Source organism: Aulonocara stuartgranti (assembly GCF_965226115.1).
Source record: "Aulonocara stuartgranti genome assembly, chromosome: 22".
In the NCBI taxonomy this organism is placed as follows: Eukaryota; Metazoa; Chordata; class Actinopteri; order Cichliformes; family Cichlidae; genus Aulonocara; species Aulonocara stuartgranti.
In genome coordinates this window covers 36,473,179-36,480,118 of record NC_138957.1, presented here as the reverse complement: position 1 = coordinate 36,480,118, position 6,940 = coordinate 36,473,179, and positions in this window count along the sequence as shown.

Sequence of the window (6,940 nt, the reverse complement as noted above, 5' to 3'; positions counted from 1 at the left end):
AGTTGCAGTGACGCGCCCGTGAGCTCCGCCGGCAGCCAGCTGTGCCGAGTTCCCACTGTTTCAATTGTTTGCCATTTTTGCAAACGATTCCCTTATCGATTCCAGTCGTCTCAAATGACATCACCACGTTGCGGAGCGTCATTTACCTGGCAGGAAACACGGCGCCTATGCGGCACAAACGCTCAAAAGTTTGGTTATACTTTACGAGAACAGATGACAACAGGGCAACTTGCAGTACTTGCAAAGTAGATATTTCATTTAAGGGAGGAAACACTACGAATATGCAAAAGCATTTGCTCGCAAAACAGACGATGACTTTAAATGAATGTCGTGTTTTTAATTCCGCTCCGGACTCGTGAATCTCAACCCAGCAGCAGCGGTAACGTTTGCACGTCCTCTCCCGTTAATGCGGCAGGTAAATAATCAACTAACAGTGCATATTATGTTAGCGCGGTCTGCCTTATTACAAACCTGCCATTACTGTGCATTTAGGTGACCATGATGAGACAGACAGAGTCTGGCTCAGATGCTGGCAGTTCTCGCTGCAGTCTACCGGCAGCGTCTCCTTTCAGACCAGGATAGACGAATGTCACCGAGCAGAGACTCAGTTTGTGGTCAAAGGCTTGCACCTATTTGCAGTGGCGTGTCTAGAAAATTTTTGTTGGGGGGGCCAGGTAGGGGCACAGATTTGGAGAAGGGTGGCAGATTTAATTGGCAGATAATGTTTAAAAAAATTCTACCAACCCTTAACCATAATTCAATAATCCTATAAACCTAATAACCAAATGCACTTTTAACTCTTATTAGAATGAGATTTTAACCACTACGGTGCAAAGTTTTTAGATACTGCGTTGATAAAGTACAAGAGATACAATCAGTGCTTTGTCAGTGTTTACTCAGCATTCAAGGACAGCAATATTTGCATAGTATTTTTACTGACATATAGTGCACATATGTTTTGGGCAAAAACATTTTTGAAAATTAAAATACGAACATTTGTAACAAACAATTGAAAAATTAGCCAATGCCAATGTAAAACTTTCTCTGCCTGTTAAAAAAAGAAGATAATCTTCTCACAAACTGGTGTTTGATTTTGAAACAGGAAAAAAGTGGAGAAACAAATGAAAAGACTAACATTTGAATAAAACCTGAAAGCAAGTAAATACTTTCTATGCTGCCTTATGGTAAACTTTGGTAATATTGATAAAGAACAGCACTGGCTGATGATGAAATACAGTCAGCTGGCATGGTGACACTGCCAGTATAACCTGCAGGGCTGGACTGGGACAAAAAAATTGGGCATTTTCACTACAGACCGGCCCCCCAGGTAGTAAAGCCATAAAGACTTTGACTGAAAACAAACCCTGTGGTGACAGTGATGTACAGTCTTGTTGGTATATGTATGATTTCTATACATTTTACGTCAGATAAAAACTTTGGTTGTAAGATTTAGATAATTATTTAATAAAAACTAGGTATTTTAAATGAGAATAAGAAAGAAAAGTATTTCTTTGTGCCCACCTTTCCCTGTTAATGCCCTACCTGCCCCCTGGCAAAACTTTGCTAGACCCGCCCCTGCACAGTTACCAGCTGTCAGCTACATAAAAAAGGATCCTGGTGTTATTTGTCTCTCAGAAACAGTTCATAACTTCAACTCATTCATGTCACCTAAAAGGTAACCCTGTTTCTCCATCACCTGTTCAGCTCTGATGATTCAGTAAGGACATCTCCTGGTTTCATCTTCATGTTTCCCTCTCACCACATATCCAAACCGACATCCTGACCAGCAGCTTTACAGCTGTGGCTCCAGCAAACATCAGCTGATACTAGAAATTAATATTAAATAAATTCTAACAACAGCTGATCAAGCTTAAACGTGCTGCTGTTGTTTAGCGCGACATCTGCTGGTTTCCTCTTTCTGGCACAAAGTGGGCGATAAACAAACAAGAGAGAAAAGCTGATCAGCTGATCATTGATCAGTTTCATGATTGAAGTAGCAACAGGAGAGGGAGGGGGAGAGAATGAGAGAAGAAGAGGCAGCTGTGCAGCATAAAGACAGAATAAATCCAGCTTTGTGTCTTTTTTCCATTCTAGCTAAAGTCCGGGACAAACTGCGTCTCTTCTCAGCTCAATACGAAACGTGTAATATTTTCTCTGAATGAGGGACCATTCCATTTTTTTAAGGAGCCGTTGGCAACTCTACTAACCTTATGAATAAAATAAAGTTCACTATCAGTAACATCATAGCACCCACCCAGCTGTATAAAAACTCTGTCAAGCTGGTTAGTACGCAGTATGAGTTATTGCAACTGACAGTAAAAAGTCAGCAACATGAAAATAAACTCCACCTAAACTTAGTTTATATCTGACCCAGATAGACTGCAGGTCATAACTTCTTACCTGAAGTTCAGTTCACCTGACACTCGGACTGGCGGCTGCTTCGGGTCTCTCCTCCTGCCTCCCCTTCCCTCATCCACCTGTTGCCTCTGTGGAAGCCCCGTCATAGCCACCACCAAACAACGGAGTTATTTCTACACATCGACCTGCATCTGGCCAATCCAACACCTCTCATTGTTCATGCCATTACAAAAAAAATAAAAAATAAGTCACCGGGCATATGCCCGGTATGCCCGATGGCCAGTCCAGCTATGTTAACCTGCAACCAAATCTGCAGCTCCATACAGCAATGTTACGACTTAGATTATATCTTATAACTCATAACTCTTATGTTAGCTGCCCTCAGTAGCATACTGTCAGGGGTTGACATTAGTTCAAACACAGATAAGAGAAATGAGACAACTGCAGACCGACTCAGAGAGTAATTAGTAAACGTGCGCACGGGTGTGAATGTCTCTGAGAAGACACACACACTGAGCGCAGGCTTGGTTCTTTATTTATAGTGAAAGTAAGTTACATAGTACTTCCTCTTTTAACTGTAAAGGGAGAGGTCAGGCATTATCTCAGCTTATCTGACCTTGCACACATACTGAAAATAACAATGCAGAAGTATATCATGCTTATCTGACATCACACACTAAGGTAAGGAATGCATTATGTTCTCTTTAACAATAAGCTTGGTTATGTGAAAATATATGAACACACAAAATATAAGGCATACTTGGTTAGAATATAAGGCACACTTGATTATATTGTATTATAGAGATTTGGTTATAATGTATAATGTAGAAAATCTCTAACACATACTGTCTGAAATATTCCACGGCTGCAATAATTCTTTAAGTGTTATTTTTTCCTTGGTATTCTAATTTCACCGAAGTTTACTAAACTCAACAAACTTGATATTACTTACCGGGACATTTATTCTGTCCTCATTTTCTTTCACCGAAAAATAGTTTCCTGCAGTGACGTCTTTCGCGCTTGGCTCTCCTACTTTTGCTAACGTGATGCGCATAGCGCAGAAGCGATGCTGCATTCACTTACACTCGGATATCTGAGCGTCACCGTGAAAACATAATCGGACATTTGATATTTGTTTGAATTTTATTGTTTTGCCTTTGGGGTGGCACCTGGGGTGGCCAGTCTGGTTTGGGGGGTGGCCTGTGCCCCCCCAGGCCACCCCGCTGGACACGCCATTGCCTATTTGCCACAGCAGATGCCCCCGATTTTCATTAAGTGAATGTGTTTAATTGTAGGCGGGGACATTAGGCAAGGCAAGGCAAGTTTATTTATATAGCACAATACAACAGCAAGGTGATTCAAAGTGCTTTACAGAGACATTTAAAAGATAAAACAAATAAAAAGCATGTTTTAAAATGGAAAAAAAAGAGAAGTAGATAAAATCAGTAGTTAAAATGTAAGTTTTGAAATTTAAGCTTAAAAGTAAACAGTGCAGATTTGGTGCTTTATTCAAATGCAGCTGAGAACAGGTGAGTCTTCAACCTGGATTTAAATAAACTGAGTGTTTCAGCTGATCTGAGGCTTTCTGGGGGTTTGTTCCAGATATAAGGAGCATAAAAGCTGAATGCAGCTTCTCCGTGTCTGGTTCTGACTCTGGGAACTGATAAAAGACCGGATCCAGATGACCTGAGGGATCTGGAAGGTTCATACTGGGTCAGGAGGTCACTGATGTATTTTGGTCCTAAACCATTCAGAGCTTTATAGACCAGTATTCCACTACAGATTACAGATTACATGCCCCAAAATGTATTTGTAACGTATTCCTTTACGTTACTCAATGAGAGTAACGCATTCTGAATACTTTGGATTACTTAATATATTATCAAGCTTTTTACAACTACATGAATGTACTATTGCTGTGTGAATTATTACTTTTACTGAAGGTTACTCGCCGTACTAATACTGACTGCATGGATAACTCTTTCCAAGCGCAATGTGAGAGCTTTTGCGAATACTTTGAGATCAGTTGTGAGCAGAGATATTGGTCTGAAACTAGAGCACTCAAGAGGGTCTTTTCCCTTTTTAAAGAGAATGGTAATAAGTTCTGTTTTCTGGTCTCTGGGGAAAGACCCGTTCCGGATTGCAAAATTAATTGAGCCGGTCAGAGCGGGCACGCTCCGTTTTGCGTAACTATTTTTAAATCCCGGTAGCTCTGCAACCACATAAGCTAGCGCAATAATTCTTTTTCATATGAAACCGGAGGAGTTGTACTTACATCTTATGCCATCAGCTTGTCCTCGGTCACGGTTTCCTTCCACATATAGCTTTGCAAATATTGCATAAAAAGCACTTGCAGCAACAAAAACATAATATTCCAGAAACACGCTTTGCCGATCCGATCAGCTGTTCGTAATACTTCCTACATCCATCAGCGTGAACTATCCTATGTCCACCATGACCTGCCCGAAACCGGACGTGACGTCATTTTCGCGGAAATTTCGTTTGTTTTTGTTTTTTTTACCATCAGGGCCTTGTAAGCCTATACTGGTGTAGTTATGTTTGACTTTATGACTTTCTGTGTCGTTTCTGGGATGCTTAGGACTCATATTGCACTGCTGGAAATAGTTTATTTTGATGCATATGCTGTTTTTTTGCAAATTTGCATTATAATATTTATTTTCATTTTTCCTGCAGTATATAAAAATTGGTCTATTTCAAAAATAAAACTATGAAGACACTTAAAATAAATTTCCTGTGGTGGGAAACTATTTTGTGCAACTTTTTTGTATTTAAAGTGTTGAGGGATAAGCCTCTTAAATTTCTCTAACTAGAAATATATGTTAAAAAAACAAAAGCGATTTTCAATTTTTTTGTAATTTATTGCACTTTTTTGCAATTTATGTAATTACTATGCACTTAATGCATACATATTATTAGAATCTGGGTTATAATGGTTGTATTGATGTATAGCAACTTGAAATGCACCCAAAAATGGTACTACAGCATGTAAAAATATAAATATAAGTTCTGGCGGACTTGGTTCTATGGTAGGTCTTAAAGGGTTAAGGTCTTTCAGCGCTCTATGCAGCTCATCTAGAGTTAATGCGATTACAGGTAGTATCCTTAAAATTGATATTTGATTTATACAGATTTTCAAAAAATGACGAGAAAGTCGCATTAATGGACTGAGGATTTGTCGTATTTTTACCGTTTGCAGCTGTTATAGCTAGGGATGGGTACCGGCATCCAGTGTCATTATGGCACCGGTTTTGACATAAACGGTAGTAACCAGACCGAAAAGCAGCGCACATTTCGGTGCTTTTTTTCCCTGAGCTGTGATACACTTTGGATTCTAGCCAATCATTTTACCTTTCCAAGGATAGTAGGCGGGGCCAGGTACGTACGTTCTTTTAGAGCAGAGCTACAGATTAAAAATGCCCAAGGTGAAGAGGTCAAAGTCTGGCTGTACTTCACAGCAAAAGATGCAAACTCAGCAGCAACAATTGCTTTAAGCTGATACTGTGATACTGTCAAAGGAGGTAACTCCTCGAATCTGATGAAACACCTGGCGACGCGTAGCGGGGTTTTTTTTAAAGCCGAGAAATGCACCATATTTGATAGCTTGCTGCGAGACCTCACACCGAGCGCATCTACTGCGGGTGTGGTGCCTGTTATCGGACCCGGAGTTAGCAACATCCCCCAAGAACCCGAAGAGGAGAGTCCTGGCCCCTAGCCCTGCCAGTGTAGCAGAAAGGATGAGGATGATGATGCAGCAGCAGCCGTTCTTCTCTGCGTGAGGAGCTTAATGTTGTTCGTGTGTAATTTACGTTGAGTAGGCTAACCACGTTATTACATTAATGTATGTAAGGTGAACTAGCAAACATCATCATAGCTACATGCGGCTGTCTTCTTGTTTGATGGCAGATACTCCCTTCGCCCTGGCCAAAAAGGCTAAAAAGACCAAAGAAAAAGTGGAAAAACGTTAAACATGAGAGGTTTTTGGACAAAGTTTGTGTTTTTTCCATTGTTTAAGCACTGCTTCCAGCCAAGAATGATACCATATATGCCCTATAGCTGCAGTAAAGGCTAACATTGTTATCTTTTTACAAAAAAACAGCTGAACATGAGAAGTTTTTGGACCAATTTTGTGTTCTCCATTCTTTAATCACTGGTTCGAGCACCGTTTAAGCACCAGCACCGTTTCAAAAGTACCGGTTTGGTACTGGTATTGGATAAAACCTAAACGATACCCATCCCTAGTTATAGCTGGAATATGTGCCCTTGTTTCACATTCTTTAAGCATAAGTACTAACAAACGACTAGGACGCTCTGATTCAAAATAGTTCTTCTGTCTAGTTATGAACTCTGATTTGGACAAGGTTATTGCATCATATTCTTCCTTCAGTGAAGCTAGGAGTGTAGACTGATCGTCCGACTGGATAAGTTTTTGCAGATTCTGTAAAGATTCTATCTGATTTTCTGAATTGGACACCTGAGCAAGTTTGTTTTTGCCAGCATGGAGGAGAATGAGATGGAAAAGCCACGAATGAAACATTTTGTAGCCTCCCATAAGACTTGTGGG